Here is an 18,594-nt window from a genome sequence, read left to right as displayed (position 1 = left end):
CATCTGAGGTGTTACTGAAATTTTATGACTGGTGCCCAGTCTTTCCAAAGACATCCTTTTCTGCTAGATGTTTGTTAGGCACCAAAGCCTGATAGGTATCTCCAAATATAAAGTACCATGGTTTTTTACACTATATATTTTTTTTTGCTTTTCAGTTGCCGGAACTTCATTTTTTCTTCTCTTTTGATAGAGCCGTACATCCCCATAGATAGAAGAGAACAAATACAACAAGAAAGAGTGAATTTCAGTTGATGAGAAGAAAATACAAGAGGGGGATGCATAAGGGTATTTGAATTTTTAATAAAAATACTTAAAGGAAAACAATAAAATTACTTGTTTCCGTTAGAATTTTCAAGATACTGAGTTCCTTTTCAATGTACACACAGCAGGAATTAATTGGAAGTAGCTACAATAATATTCAGAAAAAACTTGCCAAGTTGTCTGTTCAACAGAATTTGAATTAAAACAGAACAAGAAAAGAGCCTGAGAGAGCCAGCTTACCCACAGAAGCAAGAAAGATTTATACCTTGAGCAGATTGGATTTGTTATTCAGTGGCTCCTATTACTGTGATGTTTGTTGCTTTATTTAGATGAACAGTTTGGCTCTGGCTGCCTTTGTTCCCACTGCCCAGAAGACTTGGCACTTTTCACATCGTGCATGGTGCAGTTTGAGAGGGAGACCTGCAAAAGGACATACACTCAAGGCGAGCTGGCAGACAATAGCAGAACATCCTTTTCTTTGGAAGCGACTCCTCAGGAAAGCATTGGTCTTGCCTCTCTGTATTTAGCTGAATGCAGATGAGAGGCATGATTAACACTAATGACTGACCAGGGATTTATTGTTTACTTAGAGATAAGGCATGAGCTTCCTTCGTTGGCACGTTCTGCCAAATTGTTTGATCCTAGTTCACGAAGTCTTTTATTATTTGTTGTTGCTCATTTTGATAGTGGTAGTTGTTGCTTTAAGTGATTTTTTTCACCAGAATCTTTTCATCAGTGGTGCTTATTTTATTTAATTTTTATTGTAAATTGTCTGAGCTGTTTGTCATTTGGTCCACAGTACTCTGGAGGTCCTTTACGTGCATCACATGTTCTGCATCCAACAGTGCTTTTTCTGTTCAGTTCTTGCCCTCCTCCCCAAAGCTGAAATAAATCAAAGTAGGTTGAGACTCAGTCGCAATAAATCAAGACCTGTCCAAAACTGGAGCCTGCCCAGTCAAAATGTCATAGCTTGGCTTTCACTGAGGATTAATTAAAGGCCTGATATAAAGCCCAGATGTGCTTCAGGAGAGTAACAAACTGCCTGGTGGTGGCTATGCTAAAAACCAAGTCTCCCCATGAATCTGCCCACCCAAGAACGTGGAGGAGGATAAGGCTGAGGAAAAGGGAAGAAGGGAGGGGAGGGGAGGAAAGGAGTAAACTGAATCAAGCATGATTTTATAGCATCTATGTTGGCGGAAAACAAGACGAGCTCTATGCTAGAACACTCCTGAAAAAAAATACAAAGCCTGCATGTGTAGATCTCTAATAGCCGCAGAGAACATAATTGTTAAAATGTTCAGCATTAATCGGGAGTGGGATAAAACTAACACAGTGAGTGAACTTTTGCACTTTTTATGGTCAAATACATATATATATATATATGTGGCCTGCCCAGTGACTGAGCTTGCTCTGTGCCTGTTTTACATTAAATTCCTGAAACTCATCTTTACTAAAATAGTTTAGCTGAAGATTCCTGTGGCTCTGATAGTGACAGATATGGAAATATGCATGTTTCTAAATTCAGTATATTTAAATATAAATATATAAAATACATTTAACTTACATAGCTTACATTATGGCTTTTGCAAAACTCCAACTTTGGTTCCAGAGGTACAGTGATTTAATTGAACAGCGTGCATGGAATGACCTCCTTTAAAAAAGACAAGCACTTAAGGAGTATTGCAGATCAGTTGTGGGACACAATATATGGTTATTCTCACTCTATTTTGCAGGCATAGAAATGCAATTTCCTGGGGGAAAAAAGGAATGAAAAGAATAGTACCTCATTGTTTGTATTGAATTAAATTATTTCCTGAATAAGATTAGTTTAACATTAAATGTCATAATTGGTTTCATTTTCTTTGAATTTGCTGCATGTGAGTAAGGAGTGCATACACATGCTATGATGAGATGCAGTGTTAAATTTTCATAGACCTGGGTGAGTGTTTCTGGGATGGCTGGAGAGGTCTGCTGATCAGCGCTGCTCTTCAGTCTGATGTAGTGAGTCACAGTTTATGCAGCAGTCAGTTTTGATGCCCTGGATATTCCTAGGTATGGGACATTTCTATGCACATGTATGTGATAGATTTGTGTATTCTTTTACTTATATATCTTCTTGGAGGCATGACATCTTTTCTAGTCTCCCCTCTGCTCAGATTGAATGAGTGTCACCTTGCAAAACAGGCAGAAAAGCAGGAGATAAGGAGCTGGACAAGAGGCATGGATTAATGTCTTATTTCTGCAGAATGTGAGCCAGGAGTATATCAGTTCCTTGTTAAGGCCCCAAGAAGGTCTGATGAAAGCCAGGGCTTGAGGGAAGTTTGGTGTCAGGCTTCACAATCCTGCTGCCTCTGTGGCTCGTCCTTTCTGCACATGGTAGATACATGTTCATGTCACTTTGGCAAAGCAGAACCGTGGCAAGCCTTGGCTGTGAGACATATGTTAGATGGCTAGCAAGTAACAGGTCTTACTCTTCAGCAGTCCCTCCTCCTGTGCAGTGAGGAAAAACCTACTGAACCTGATACTTTCCTCTGCTGAGTCATTGTGCCTCAGAGAAACTTGCAATGCTGGGTGGGTACACACTCCTCCATAGGTCACCAAAGGACAGATTATGCTATGTTGCCTCATGCATGGTCCTGTCTCTAAGGAAGCCCTCAGCATTATTTGAGACGCCTTCCATCTCCGTGCTCATTTCCCAAGACTTTGCTGCAGCCCCTTTGTGTTTTCTGCAGTCCTGGTTTTCACATGCTGTCCATTTGGTTCACCAGGCTTCACCTACACTGTCCTCCTGCTTCCATAGTACTTCCATTGTAATTCTGGTCTCTTCCATGCTCCCAGATGCTGTGTTCACCATACCTGTTTTAGATGGCAGACCCTTCGTGGATCTCACTCTCAATTATTGCCACTAGTTGCACGTGCTATAAGAGTAAATATGCCATGAGTCTTTATTGCTGGCTGGCTGAGGAGAAGGTCCCTGTCAAGTTGCAGTGGTTGTTAGTTTCAGGGAGCAGCAGGAATGGAGCTGCACCATGAGGGCGACAGGCTGTGTGCTCACAGTGACCCCAGCACAAGCAGCACCCTCATCAACCAGGGCACAGCCCTGCAGTATCAGAGCTGGATGGGCTGAGAGGGGTGAAGGCAGCAAGGTCTCATCAGCAGCCCCAGGCAAGGCAAGGTGATGAATCAAGTTTGGAGCTCATCCAGGAGCAACAGAAGAGACTGGAGACCATCCAGGAGAGACAGTAAATGAACCAGTATATCAGAGAACAGGACAGGGCCAAGGTATGCCTGCAGCACAGCTCAGGCAAGAGTTGGGTGTCTGGGTCTGGATCTAAATGGAGCCCCGGGACCCAGGGGTAGTGTGAGCCCTGACAGTATGCTGTCAGAGCAAGAAGGGAGAAGGGGAAACTCCTTGTGGAGGACTTGTTCAGTGAAGGAAGTGAAGGAACCACCACCACAGTACATTTGGTTTAGTCAAGCAATAATAAAATGTAACTGGAGGTAGAATGGGAAAGGTCTGGAGTTTCATTTTAATTAAAGTAGGGGGTTGACCCAATTAACACCAAATTACTGTGTGTCTGTGCCCCAGCCTATTGGGCAGTGGAGAGAAGCCCTGTGCCTGCATTCTCTCTGGAGACAGGGAGTCAGTGTGCCTTGTGGGGCTGCTTGCCTCTGGGAACAATGGTTGGCTTTCAGGCTGCCAGGCTGGCCCCAGTGCTCCAGTTCCCTTCTACTCTCAGGGGCTGCTGTAAAGTCATGTTTGGGAATGCATTACTGTGTGTGGGAAAGTCTGGACCAGAAAACACCGGAGAAGAGAAATTTAGGGCTTGCACAGGGAGTTAGGTTTTGTGACACCCATCCTGCAGAGCTTTACAAGAGAGAAACAAGTACAAGAAGCTCTGCTATGGTCTCTCCTCATGGCTGTATCATTTTTAGTCGGTAACTTCCTATAAAATTTCACTGCAGGTTTAAATTTAGCAAAGTCCATCAAAGTCTGGGAACTTCTTAAGATTCTTGTTTGTAACAAATTTTAACAAAGTTCAACCTTTGAGCCAGGATTAGAAAATACTGAGAAAGCTCTGCTAAAATTAAAAATCTGCTTTGGTTTTAAATGTCTTTGCAAGCTGTTACTTCTGAACACGAGCTATGCCTTTGCTCTGTGTGAATGTGAAGGAAAGGGAGGAAAAAAGATTTTAAAGGCTAAATGGTTAAAATTTAACAATTAGCTACTGTACATGCTCAGGAGCTTCCCCAGCTTTCCCCTCAACCCATGTTTTCTTTATCTCCTGGGTGGTCCCTACCATCCCTGTCCATTCTTCTGAGATCCCATCCCCCCTTTTCCTCATCTTCGCCCTCCCTGTAAAGGAGGCCCTCTCATCGCAGTCACCATCCTTCCTGCTGGGAAGGCTGAGACCCCTTTGGGAGGCAGCCAGGGATGTTCTTTATTTCATACTTGCAGAACTAGACAGATGAGCAGTACAGAGGAAAAGACAACAGCTTTCTAGTATGAGAAGTAATGCTGAACTTTGAACCTCCCAATGCTGAGCCCAGATGAACAGCACAAGGAGTGCCTCCTGGCTGTCAGGGGTGCTGGGGGGATTGTCCTTGGCACTTTTGGAAATAAATCTTTTCTTCCTTCCTTTGAGAACTGGCAATCCAGTTTGAGAACTGGAAATCCAGTTTATGGAAGTCAATCTCATTCAAAGCAGTAGAATTATGCTAATTTATGATGGCTGCACAGCTCTCTAGAGTAAGGTAGATGCAGAGCCACTAACCTATAGGTGGACAGTTTCCATATCCTGCTTGAATTAGCCTGGATGGTGTGTCTCTGTGAGGAAGACAGACAGACAAGGAAGTTGTGTGTACTGTGCAGCTACTTTGTCTGGTGGGACTCTGAAAGCAGCTGGAACTTTAGATCAAGCTGTATCTGCTTGATGTTATAGTAGTACAGTACTTCTTCCCATCTCCCCTGCAGCCTTTAGGCAGTTAGTTCTGTGTAAAGACATGGTAGCTGGCCTTGTCCTGGGCATACCGAGGCCAAACTTCTCAGGACACACATTACTGACTTCTGTTACAGCCTCTGAGGAAGAATTTTGCAGAACTGAAAGCAGAAACAAACTGTTCTCATTCTCTCATCAGAGTCTCGGTGACATTAAGCCCAGCTATTCCTGTTGACTTGAAAACCCATGGGAAGACTTTGCCTGAGGTGGTTTTTTTTTTGTTTGTTTGTTTTGTTTTTGGTTGGTTTTTTTTCTTTTTTTTTTTTTTTTTTTTTTTTTTTTTTTTTGTTGTTGTTGTTTTTTTGGTTTTTTTTGCCAGGAAGGGTAGTAATAATGTGATTTTTGGAAGGTGTATGTAGTGCCTACAGTATGGAAATTGCTTGGTGTAGCTTACGTTCTTCTTGAAACCACTGTGTGTGTGTGTGTGTGTCTCAGTTCTCTCAGGTCAGTAAGAGTGTTTAAAGGCTATGTTTTATCTTTCCTTCAAACTTTATTGTGTACAACTCATAAAATCATGAACATCCTAAATATGTGCATGATGGGACCTTAGCTTGATAATGTGCATATTAAAAAAAATTTACTTGAAGTGAAAATATCTCATGATGCTGTTTCTCCATATCCTTGCCATTGAACACAATGGTATTGGTGTCAAATGCTTATAACTGTTGTAATTAAGGAATTAATGGCTTACAGGACTTCAGTGTAATGTGATCAGTCAATCACTTGGCCTATGGTGTCTCTGAACTTTTCACTGTGTAAGATATTATACTGTATTTGCTTAATGCAATTATGGAATAATCCTTGGTCCAGTTTCCTGGAACAATACAAACAGCCTTTTCTTCTCTCCATGTGTTCCTGGTTTACAGCCTAACTTGGAAAGGAGCTGTGTTAGGGAACTTTTGTTTCACTTCACACTGGGGTCCAATTCCAGTGTATTTCTTATTTGATTTTTGTTTTGAAAATGTGCTCCATTGTCAGCCCAGTGTGCATTTTGTTGAAATCTCATCTTGTAATTTTATCTAACTGGATAAAGATTGAAAAAAATATTAATTTCATTATATAAAAGTGTTAATAGTGTTGTATTTGTTTTCCCCATTTTACTTTTAAGCTCTTTGTGGAGGTAGTGGATTTCATGTTATCTTCAGTCTCCAATTTCTTACATTTTTGTTAGAGTTTGGGCAAAACCAAAATCCTGCACCTGACTAAGCCTTCAAAGCAGATCAGGGTGGAGCAACTTTTTGTATTCAGTGCATAAATCCTATTAAAGAAGATAGGGTTAAATTTCTATCCAACATGTCGGGATACAGCTCTGGTTCTAACCCCTCATTATTCTCTGTTCCTTTGCAACATCTTAAACTCTGTAAGAGAGAGTGAAGGGGATTGTCTGAATTATTATGGATTATGTTTTTGAACATCAGTTTGAACTGAAATATATTTTAAAGGGTTTTTTTATATTTGAAAAATACTGCTTCTATTAAAGTTCAGGGACTCTTCTAATATTTTTATGGTCTGGATATATTTTGAAAAAACAAAGTAATTGGAAAATGTTGGAGGTGCTGTAACCACCATCTGCCCCTGCCTTAAAAAATGTGCATCGTTCCATACACACATTTTAAATGATCCATCATATATCATCACTTACTACAGTACTTCATTCATGTAGGTGTTAGTTTTTGTGTGCAAAAGGTCAAATCTTTTCAAACTTAATTCTGAATGTCTGTGTTTTATAACAACTAGCTTTTCTTTGAAGTTGGAATATATTATTTTAATATAATAATTCATCATTAGCTGGAGGGAAGAAAGAAAAAAAAAATTTGAAGTTCCTGCTTCAAATCAAGTTGACTGAGGTCTTTTCATTGATTGTTCTCATTTCTAACATCAGAATTCTATAGTAAGTATGATATATGTTAAAAGATGTAGAAATGAGGTTACTCCATAGTCCTAGAACACTTATTTCCTTAAAAAGAAGAGCATTTTAAATGTCAAAGTTGGGAAGGATAGAAAAAAGTAATTAATTATTTGTCCTATATGCCATGTTTTAAAAAATTAGTATAAGCTTGAAGTTAGCTCTTGGTATTCTTTGAGCTAATTCTTTATAAATCCATTTTAAATGCACGCTAGACCTGGAACATTTTTTTTTAGGTCCAAAGAGTATCAGTGTCAAATTAGAAAAACAATATCTTTGAGTTTTTTCCCTTAGCTTCTGGGAGCTGAGTGGGTGGTGGTGAGTCCCTTCCTTGTAATAATGTTTTTACTAGGAGAAATTTAGCAATAGTTTAGAGAAGGTAATTCAGATGGAGAAAGAGAAGCATGTCAATGCATTTCATTTGATTGTAATGCATTTTATATAAAAAAATTCCTTTCAAAACAGAGAAGTGATGAAAATTATCATGGGTGAAATAATGAAACATGTAGGGATTAGAAAAATATACAAGTAAATCTGTTAACTTTGTTTCAATTTAGTAACTTGGCTTTTTAAATTTGTTTCAGAATTTTTACATGATGTTGCCTGTTCATATCATTATTATTAGGAGTCCCTTGGTACTTCCATTACCAGGGAAAGTTTGCTTGCATTTTTAACCTAACACAAAAAATAGGAAAAAAAGATAAAAATACCCCACTCACTTTTTGACACGCGATTTTGGAGCCCGGGTGTAAAGTTATATTCAGAATTTAGTGTGAGTTCCTATTCTGTTTGCAACACGTAATGTAATTTTTCAACATGTAAGTTATTAGCCTATGTAGTTAGTGTTCAATATACAATCAAGGCTGTGCCCAGAATTTGCCCTGTGGTCTCATAAGGAAGAGGTAACAGCATCTTTCTGTTTGCAGTGGTGCTTTCAGGCTGGCTGCAGTCTGCACTACTCCCAGGCTGCTTTGGGCCCCTGGACTTCTTTCCAGTAGGCAGGTCATACAGGTATCAGGTATGGACTACTTCTCCTTCCTTCCTTCCTTCCCTCCCTCCCTCCAGGCACTGTGTGTCTTCCAGGAGAGGACAGTGATGTTGCTCAGAGGTCTCTGTGATGCCAGGAAAGTCTCCTTTCTGTGTTTTAGATTTGTTCAGCAGTTTTGGTCTGGTTTGCAGGGCTGTGGAAGTGTTGACCCTCTATATGCTTGTTGTGTAGTAATTGTTTTTGTTTTTGTTTTTGTTTTTAATTTATTTGGTTGGTTGTTTTTTTTTTTTAATGATAGAAAATAGTTAGAATGAAACACTAATTTACCATTGGCACAGAAGATCTGGCAGTTACTCAGTCAACAAGTCACCGGATAGGGGTTCCTTGCTGCATAAAACTTACTGACTTAACTATTCTCTGTTGGAAAGTAGTGCAGTCCTTTCCAAAAACCAGAAAAGTGGGCCAGACCAAACATTTCTCCACTGTTCTTTGGGCCACGGCACACACTGATGGGCCTGCATATGGAGGTTCCAATTTTGGAAAAAAAATGTATTTGGCTCAAGTTACTATGAATTCCCTTTCTTTTAACAGGATTTTACTCAGGGAAAGAAAATTTGAAATTCACATCATGAAAACATGGAGAAACTACAGTAGTAGTTACTGCAAATTCCCAGTGCAAACTGATACAGTCCTGCAGCTGAGCTTTCAGTCCCACAGCCCTCACAACACCTGATCTACACGGAAAACCTGTTGGGAAGAAACATGCTGTGTGTCTATTTGGGCTTTTTGCACTGTGATGCATTTAAACTGACTAGGGGTTCACTTAGGATGCTATAGCCACGAAGTCTGGAGGATCACACAGAGCTGTACTGGGGAAAGGCTTTCTTCTCAGCTGCATCCTTCTCATCTCAGAACAGGGGTCTGTACTCTTCAGAATGCAAAGAAAAATGCCTGGTAGCCTCTTCCCAGACATATTCAATTGAGAGCTAGGTATGGAAAAGTTTCAATCAGGTGATCCACAGATATACAAAAGCTTGTCTGGAATGTTCTGTATGGAAAAGTTTCAATCAGGTGATCCACAGATATACAAAAGCTTGTCTGGAATGTTCTGTTCTTCTAGGAAATGTGTGTGAAAACTTCAAAACTGAATTGGAGGTAGGGGGAGGTGTAAAGTTTAGAAGCACTTATTGCCACCTTCAGGCAGGTAACCGTGACCATAGGAGCCAATCAATACAACAAATATAAGTGTCTGCAGAGACCCTAAGAAATCATTTTCTTTTTCCTTCCTGCCCACAGTTAAAACTCAAGCAATAACTCAATGCGTAAATGATACATTTCCATTGAGAAACAAAATAAAATGAAGACATTTTAAGTTTTGCCCATTCTTAACTGCAATGTGTTTTGTATGCATAGTATGACCTAATTTATTTGATTAAATTACAATTCCAGCTTACAGCCTGCTGCAATATCTATAGAGAATTCATTCCATACTTAAGGCATTTTAATATCTGATGTGATACCAACTTGCAGGGAGTTTGCTGAGCTGCTGATATGGCTCGCGATGACTGCAGCTCACTCACTCCCTGTGCCCCCAATAAATTTTCAACTAGTATACCAGGAAAGATGTCACTAAACAGACACAAAAATTATGTTTCTATTTCCAGATATACTGTAGGTATCTCTGTTGAGACTGGCTTTGTAGAAACAGACTGTCCTGTGGCTGGAACTTGGGTTGGGAGGATGATGAATAATACCAAAGTAAAGATTACTGTGGAGTGATGGAAAATTTGATTTCTCCCATCATCAAGTTCATAATATTATGACTCACAACTGGAAGGGGCAGGGGTGGGGAGGAGGAGGAAAGTGGCACCTCTTGGCAAGAAGAGAGGAGAAACTGGCAAACCATTGCCCCACCCTAAAAAGCTCTCACACTTGGGCAAAAATGGCAAAAAGTACTGGTTTCTCTGGGAATTTGCCTCAACAGATGTGACTGAGAACATCTGATTCCTGAGCATATTTTTCAGGAGAATTTCTCTACTTTAAAAATGCTGTGGCCACCAAAGGGAGTGCTGCAGATCAGGTGTAAGAAATGTCTGAGCAAGATATAATTCAGCCTTCATTCTTGGTGTTCATGTCTGTAAAATGGACACAGTCTGGGTGCTTTACACAGGTGGTTAAAAAGCTAAGCTTACTAGCAATGGTTGTTAAGATGTAAAGTGTCACATCAGTAGGCATTATTATAGCTAATTACAAGTACTGTTATTCTGGAGGCATGTGTACAAATTTGCAGGATTCCAAAAACAGTACTAGCCCTTGTAATAGAAAGAAAATTTAGATGTAATGTGGAATACAATTCAAAGGAAAAGTGTGAAAGCCAAGTGGCTTTTATAGCAGATTTAATTATATTAGTGAAGTAGCTTCAGCTTTTCAGGAATATGCAATTTTGCTATTTCATTCAATAAGAACTGGGAAAAAAAACCAAAACATAACCAAACAAACAACATACCATCTGTCCCAAAACAAAAACAAAACAAAAAAAAACCAAAACCCACAAATAAACCAAATTCTCCCAAAGAGTAGTATCCCAGTTCTGAAATCAGCCACTTTGTAATTGTAGCATTTCTTCCATTTCAAAAGGTCCCAGACTAGAGAGTGTAAGTAAAATTAATTCTAGTTAATTATGATATTATTATTTACAAAGTTAATCAGTAATCAATCCAAAATAGGGTAGTCCACGATTTCTTTGTATTACAGTGAAGAGAATATTGGCAAGAAAGTTGAAAGGGCACATTTATTTTTCCCTAGGCATCTCCTGATTAATTAATTAAATATTTTCATCATCTGAAATGACCTCTGTATTTGGGCTGCATATTGTTTTACACTGGATTTCCCATAGCAGTGATTTTGTCCTGCATTGACTTTAGGTTACACAAATAAAACCTGCCTCATCTATAAGCCTGGCTTTTTATCAGGTGGAGTAGTTGTACATCCTCTGACATCTGTACCTTTGGCAGGGAAATAAAGCTGAGCTGAACTGGTCCTGCTAGCCCAAAGTTCCTGCTTTGTTAAAAGGTTCATAGCGGGTCAGGTATTTTTCAGTATATTTTTAAAAGCCTGGTTCAGCTAATTTAATTTCTGTTCATTAATGCCTCCCCCCATGCCCCCCTTCAGAATAAATGGCCCTTCACAGGAATCCAATTTAGCTTCAATATACCTTATTCACACTGCCTTTTATTGCAAGCCACAGTTCAGCCAGCTGTAAGATTGCCCAGCTGCCTCAGGTTTCCCAATTTAGCCCTGGAAACGATTTCAACATGGCTAAAACTTTTCACTGGCCAATTTGGAAACAGGATTCAACTTGTGAAAAATGCCCCCAGAATGGCCAGTGAAAGCAAAATAAAAAACAACAAAACCAAAGAACAAAACCTGTACAAATACAAAAAATTGTGGTATTGTGAGGCGATCTGGCTGAGGATTTTTTTTTCCCTAGGGTTGAAAGGATGTGTATGGACTACGTTGCAGAAGTTGAAAATCAATTCTTAGCCTTGCACTTCTGCTACCCTCTGAGGGACTTCCCTTCTTGGCCTGGGCTTAATTGCAGCACTGATATAAACAAGGGGCTTAGTGTGAAACTCTGTACAGGCAGCTGGAGGTGAACTGGCAGGGAAGACCAGGATTGAGTTTAGTATTGAGTCTTGGTTTTATCAGGGAGCAATAGTAGGAAGGAAAAAAAAAGTGTTTGCAGCTGTGTGGTGAGAATGCATGTCTAATCAAAGAAGTCCAAGGCATCAAATGTTCATGTTTACATGGCTCAAGGTAAAAAATAGTAACACTTCCAGGTCTTAAACACCATTGAACTTGAAGCTATGAACAGAGGTCCTGCCATTAGATCTGAGTTGTATTTTACAGAGTCCATGTGTGTGCAGCTCAACAAAGGTTTGATTAAGCATGGATTTATTGTTGCACTTTTATAGAAAATCTTAGCATGTCTTGGAGTTTATAGAGACAGACATGTTAATGAAAGCCCTTTGGTAAGCCTAGAATTCCAAAATAGGCAACACTCAGAGTCTGGTCTTGCAACTAAGAAAGTATGCACATACACTGTGATTATGTAAATATTTTTTGATCCTGTATATAGATCACAATAATTAGGGAGCAGAGCATGAGACTTATTTGCCCACATAACACTTTGTCCAGTGAACCATATTTTATTTAAGAAAATGGGTTTGTTTCCGTTGTTTGTAGTAGAATTCAGAAAAAAAAATCAAAAACCAGGAGTCTTTTAAAATTTGTAAATAACTAATTTACAACTTAGTGAAGGTAAGAGGAGATATATGTTTTTGAAGGCTAGTGGAAGTCACAAAGATACCACCAGGAAGAAGAAGAAAAGCAGTTTTTCATATGACCATCCTCAGCTACATTCATACATTTTTTTGAGTATGTGGGTGGAATTTTTTCCCCAATACTTTGCAAATATGAGTAGGATTAGAATTACAGCTCTGAAAGGAAAATCTGGTTGGTCCATTGGATATTTTTAGTTAGGAGGTGTTATTTGATTTCCAAAGGAGGAGAAAGAAAAATCTTGATGTCTGCTACTGACAATTTAACTAATAGCTTCAAACGTATGCCTGTATGCATCATTACCTTCACCATATGCACATTTTTTTCCTTCTTTGCTTTCTAAAGCTTATGTTCATTATCATCATTATAGAAGGTCTCAGCTATGAAAACTGAAGTTCAGGATCATGACAATTACATGTCAGTGTCTGTATATGGCTAAAAAAGAATTTTAAAAATATGATCATCTTGTACTGTTAAGTTGATGAGCATTTATAATGAAGTGGATTTATGCTTTTGTCTACTGCTGAACACTTGTATAAGGGTTTTTTTTATTTAAAGAAAGAAAAAAGAAGCTTTCTTGTCATAAATGTAGAAATTCATGGTAAAAGATGATAACATGTTAAATCACTATGTCAAAAATAAGGCAGGATTAAAAAATAAAATTCCTTGTCCCTTGTGTTTAGCTTTAAACAAATTAGCCTAGGAATGTATGATATGTTAAAGTAAAAAAACCTCAAAAATTTCTGTAGGTTTATTTCTTTTGAGTTTCATAGGGGACTATTATGTGGGTAAACTGTTTATTCTGGTTATTGCACTTGGGAAGAAGAGGCTCTGGCTATTACTATTGTACTGTATTAATTCTTATTTTTATTAAAGGATTTTGGCAACTCTTTCCACCAGCGAAGAAATGTAATTTAGGAAAAATGTCTAGTATGATAATCTCAGAGTTTTTTCCATGTAATCTCAATGATATGGACATCTAGCATGTTGCTGCGGAAGTGCTGGGGCAATTGACGCTTGGCAACAGCTGACTCACGCTACTTGCTCACTTGTGTCGGCTTTGAGAAGCTGACCCGTACAACTGCACTGTGGGAATCAGCAGCTTTAAAATTATGCACAGATAGTCTGCACTTTTTCAGGGAGGTAAAAGCACTGAGGACAGCTTTTCAAAAGTGCTCATCATCCAATTATGTTCCCAAATGTTTTAGAGATCTCCTTGTCACTCAACAAGCTCTCAGTGCAATCTACCTACTACTGAGTTGTTTCTGAAGCATGACTCTGTCTGAGAAGCAATTACTGATTGAGCAAACCTTTTAGATCATGAAATAGATGTTTTATTTTATGCATTGCCCGTTCTCTCAGATCCAGACCAAGATCACAGTCCCAATTCTGGAGGTACAACTGGAGGAGACCATGGCAAGTCCTTTCTTTTTTTCATGCAGCCAGACTGAGTAGCATGAGGACATGACACATTTAAATAGACATGGAAAGTGGGAGGGAGTGCAAAGAGAACAGGATAAGAAAATACTACATGAGAAAGTAGAATATAGCAGACACATGGAATAAGGCTGCTGTGTAGGGACTGAGGGAGGAGTGGGAGGGAGCCTCTGGAAACAGCTATTTATCATGGAGAAAAAAATGTGAGACCTTGTTTAAAAAAACTGTTAGATGCTGATGACGACACAGTTATCCCAAGGTCCCTCTTTCAGCTGCTTGTCATGGATCTTGCCAGCTGAGTTTTTGGTTTCTTTCTCTCAGCATCTTTTCTTCCTCTTTTTCACATGCCCAAGGAAATGAGCAGACTGCTTCACCTCTGGTGCTTCTGAAATGGGTTTTCCAATGAACTTTTCTCAGTAAAAAATGCATTGTTCAATGCTTTGTTGAATACTAGTGATATTTTGATCCAGAAACAACATTTCAGCTGTAAGAAATAGTTTGATATTTTTTGCTTTTTTAATTAAAGATTTTTGTAGCACACTGCAAAACATCCTGAAAGAGGCAGTGTGAGGATAGAATAAAACAATATTAAACTGAAACCTCACTTCTTTTTAAAACACTGGTGCAAAAAGAAGATTCTTAACCAATTTTCTGATTTTTTTTTTTTTTAAAGCAAAGAGGTAGCTACATGTTTTATATCCTGAATTTGTGGCTTTATATACTTTGCCACAGCTGTGGTTATCTTTTATTGCTCTTTTTATTTTGTTAATGTCATTTTGCATAGCTTTTGTCCTTGAATACCTTGAGTTTCTATTACAGGGCCCTTAAATTACCTGTGATAAAAGGTGCTGGCCACAAAAGTATTTCAGGAATTCAATACAGAATATTTTAATTTTTTAAAAAAATCTGCATCTTAAAACTGCATAAAACTCCAGACTTTTTCCTTTTAGTGTGCTTTTAGAAACAGAATTTAGATTTCCTGTGGGATTAATGTCTGTTTTCCCATTTGCCCTCTTTCTTGGAAGCTAGCATTTTGTTCTAGCTGTGATATGTGGCAGGGAAATGAGGGAAGTGGAAATGCAAGATTCGTTGTATTCTGTGGGCAGAAAGTGAAAAAATATTGGTATTAAAATACAGCTATACTCTTTTTGTCTGTCTCTCTCCTGAGGCACATGTACTCTTTTTTCTTATCTATGAAAGATGGTTCTGTTATTCTAGAAATGTTTTGAATAGTGTCTTGGAGCCAAAAAGAAATGAGAAAAGCAGTTGAAAAGTCTGTATACAAAATGTATGTGGCCACTTGATTCAATTTCTTATGCATTAAGCAAAGTTTCTTAAAAATAATCGCTAACATAGGTTAGAAAGATAAATGTGACTAAGCCAATTAGTATATTTGTTGGGAAACTAAGTCATATACTTGATTTTATGCCAAAGAGAAAGGGGGATGTTATGCAAATGATCGTTTATTAAAATTGAAGCCTGGTTTAGACTGTGACAACCAAGTTTACATAGACTATTGAGGCATTCAAATCTAATCTCTCAATTAAGACATCAAGCAGAGTTACCTTTTCCATGGGAATGTTATTTTCTGCTTTTTAATGAATATGATGTTCTCATTTTCAAATAATTTCTAGGAGTTTGAGGGGAGAGGGAGAAAGAAGGGAAGGGCTGAGTACTACTCAAGTAAATAACTCTTGAGCAAGAACTTCTTCAGTAAATTGAGTAAAACTGCAAATGTGTAAAAAAAATAGAAACATTTTTCTCGTATTAGATCCAATAAACTATTAACTTAATCTAAGGATGCTTAGATTTTTTTTATATAATTGTAGCTTTACAAAATCTCTAGGGGTTTTTATTGAAGCATTATTTATTAAGTGTGAAAATACACCCAGATCACTTTTTTTTTAAGAGTTCTTTTTTAATGCTGTTCAAATACTTTGGTTTCATGTTGCAATGGTATTTCTACACCAAAAGTTATGGTTTCATCTGCATAGTGCCATCTGATGGAGGTGCCTGATATAGATGAATCCAAGTCATTGCTGGCATTCGCAGCTTACTTGGAAACTCAGCTGAAATTTGTTGAAATGTTACTACTGGGAAAGTACAGTCGCAGTAATTTCAGGACACCTTTCACGTTTGAGCTTTTTCATTCAGCATCCCATTCACTAAAAATTTTATCGATTATTTGAGCCCTAAAGAGCTCTATTGTTTTACAGACATCCAGACACAATTACTTTTTTCTTTTTTTTTTTTTTTTAAGTCATTGGATATTCATCAAAGTTGTGACAATCCCTTTGCTGAGCTTGGAATGGGACACATTTTGGCAACACAGATGTTAATGCACAGTGATCTTAAGAAGGGGAATATGCTTAGTTTCCTCTACTCAGAACATAAATGTAACAATCTCCTAAATTTTATTTGTATTAATTAAAGGGATTAGTGCTGTACAGCTTGAATGCTGCCATTTTGGTGTGCAAACTGCCTGTTCAAAATGTGAGGATCATTTAGCTCAGGAAATCAAGTCCTTTTTCAGTATCTGAAGCTGAAGCATTCAGGAACTGAGGCACCTGGAGTAACAGGCTGTTCTCTTGAAAATACAAAGACACTCGAAGATGCTTGTTTTTTTTTTAACTTGCTTTTAAACGAAATTACGAGGAAAAACATAGCCCAAAGATTTTCCAGGCAGGCTCTGGTTTTCTAACATCCAGTGGCACATCTTTAGAGACTGATGTGTCTGATGATTTAAGTGTTAGCTTCAGGATTTTCAGTTTTCCTTTGGTTCAGGTGCTCTAGGGAATAGCATAGTAAATAATTGTTTCTAGTATATGGCACATATCTGGAAAAAACTGAGGTTTTTCTCAGGGAAAACTTTTTTTGTTGGTCCTGGAAAATGTGCCCTTGTACCGCTTTCAGGTATGGAGGTCTATCCTAGCTGTTAAGCTCTGCAGGGAGCACTGGCTTGGGAAATATATCAAACTATGAAGATATTTATAACTTTGGGCTCTTCAGGCATAGTTCAGCTAAGGTGCTGTGCCGTGGGCTGGGCTTTAATGCTGTCCCTCTGGTTAATGCTCCACTTGACTGGATTATGAGAGAGAGAGCTCAGGCTGGTTTGGAGGTTGTTTCGTCAGTGTCTGCCACTTTACTTGCACTTTATCTTTGTATTCATCACTTACTGGCCTCAATAAGAAAGAAATAAAGTCAGCTGTGAAGAGTATTAGAGGAAAAATTTGATGGTCTCTCAGGTGTATCTTCAGGATACAGTCCAGCAAAGTGCTGAATCCTCCTGCAGCTGCCCACTCTCCATAAAAAAAAAAAATGTTGGAGAAAGCACAACAGGTTTTCAGTAAGGTCACTGTCATTTTATATTTTTTTCCCCCCAGTAAAAAAATACCATGATGACAACTACAGAGCCTGTTGAAATCCATGTTTTGGGCACTATTCATGGGGCGCTTTTTTGCTGCTTATCTTCCTGTTTCTTGTATCTCCCTGAATGCAGATTTAAACTAAAAGTTGCAATTCTTTGCTGGGATGTGTGGACACATAAAACTGATATATGTGCTAGATAAAGGTGTAGTTAAAAGTGTGGGAGGACTTCATTTTTCCCTGGGGTGACTTTTCTTGTTTCTCTTGAAAATGAGAAGTAATTGCACTTATCTCTGTAGCCTAAAACTTATCTCCACCATAATTTAATTTTTGTTAAATATATTCTAATAAATTATAGACCCTTATTATTTTTCCAACACAGATGCCTGTTATGACATTTCTAGGTTAGGTGACTTCAGATCACAAACTGTTCCTTAAAAGTTATTATGCTATCCTACTTTATCCATTAAGTGTTCAGAGCATCCTTTTAACTTTGCAGAGGAGAGGTGCCAAATTATTTAAGTATTTAGTCTTTTATCTTGTACTTGCATTCATTTTTCACTGGCTTTAGCAAAGCTTCCCCACACTTCACAGTTAAACCAGTATTTTGAAAGTGAACATTTGGCAGGGAGTTTAAGGACAAATGATGAAACCTTGTAGCCTGTAAAGATAAATCTTGAGTAGCTGCCAGTAGGTAAATGACTAACATCAATTCAAGCAATTTAACAGCAATCAGTTTGAGGTCAAGTAACTCTGGACAGTGTAGTTTAATGTATCATCTTTTTTTCCCTTCCCTGCAAGTAAACCACCACTGACTTCTGCTCTTGTAATTTAACTTCTTTTTAGTATGTTTCCTGTAGATTGCTCCCCTCAGAAGTCAAATAAGGTACTGCCAGGATTTGGAGGGGACTGGGAACGTCAACAAATGGAAATGACTCTAATGTGAACCAGTGGATTATTTGCATTCCAATGCTTAAGTTATCACTTAATAGTTATAGGCTCTGGTGGCAAGACTGGACTGTGTTATGTTAGACTCAGGAACAAATGCTAATATCTTCAATGTTTTCAAATTCCCAACCATATTTGGTCAATTGTGCTAGTGTCGACCCTTGAAGGCTGCCAAGAGTCTTGTTGGCAAAAATGCCACTTTGGTGAAGAAATAACTTCTACCACAGCTTTATTTGAAGGCTGTCCTTATTTAAAGGGGTATCATCTCACTTCTTCATGACTCAGGGTTTGTCCTGTCTTTTTCTTTTTTTAATTAAATGTGTTCATCTCCTTAATAATGGGTTTAG

General features: G+C 38.4%; 1 protein-coding gene and 1 long non-coding RNA gene across 4 annotated transcripts in view; one reads left to right on the top strand and one right to left on the bottom strand.

Moving 5' to 3' along the window:
- GMDS (GDP-mannose 4,6-dehydratase) overlaps window positions 1-18,594 on the top strand; it is a 409,257-nt gene that overhangs the window by 197,277 nt on the left and 193,386 nt on the right. The gene's annotated exons all lie outside the window — the stretch shown is intronic.
- On the bottom strand, window positions 1,071-3,203 carry LOC128810446 (uncharacterized). The gene is made up of 3 exons (XR_008438042.1): window positions 3,118-3,203; window positions 1,826-2,012; window positions 1,071-1,143 (listed from the first exon to the last, which is right to left on the bottom strand). It is a non-coding gene; the product is annotated as an uncharacterized LOC128810446 (long non-coding RNA).

This window comes from Vidua macroura, chromosome 1 (assembly GCF_024509145.1).
Source record: "Vidua macroura isolate BioBank_ID:100142 chromosome 1, ASM2450914v1, whole genome shotgun sequence".
Taxonomy (NCBI): Eukaryota; Metazoa; Chordata; class Aves; order Passeriformes; family Viduidae; genus Vidua; species Vidua macroura.
This window is presented reverse-complemented; position numbering and strand designations above follow the sequence as displayed.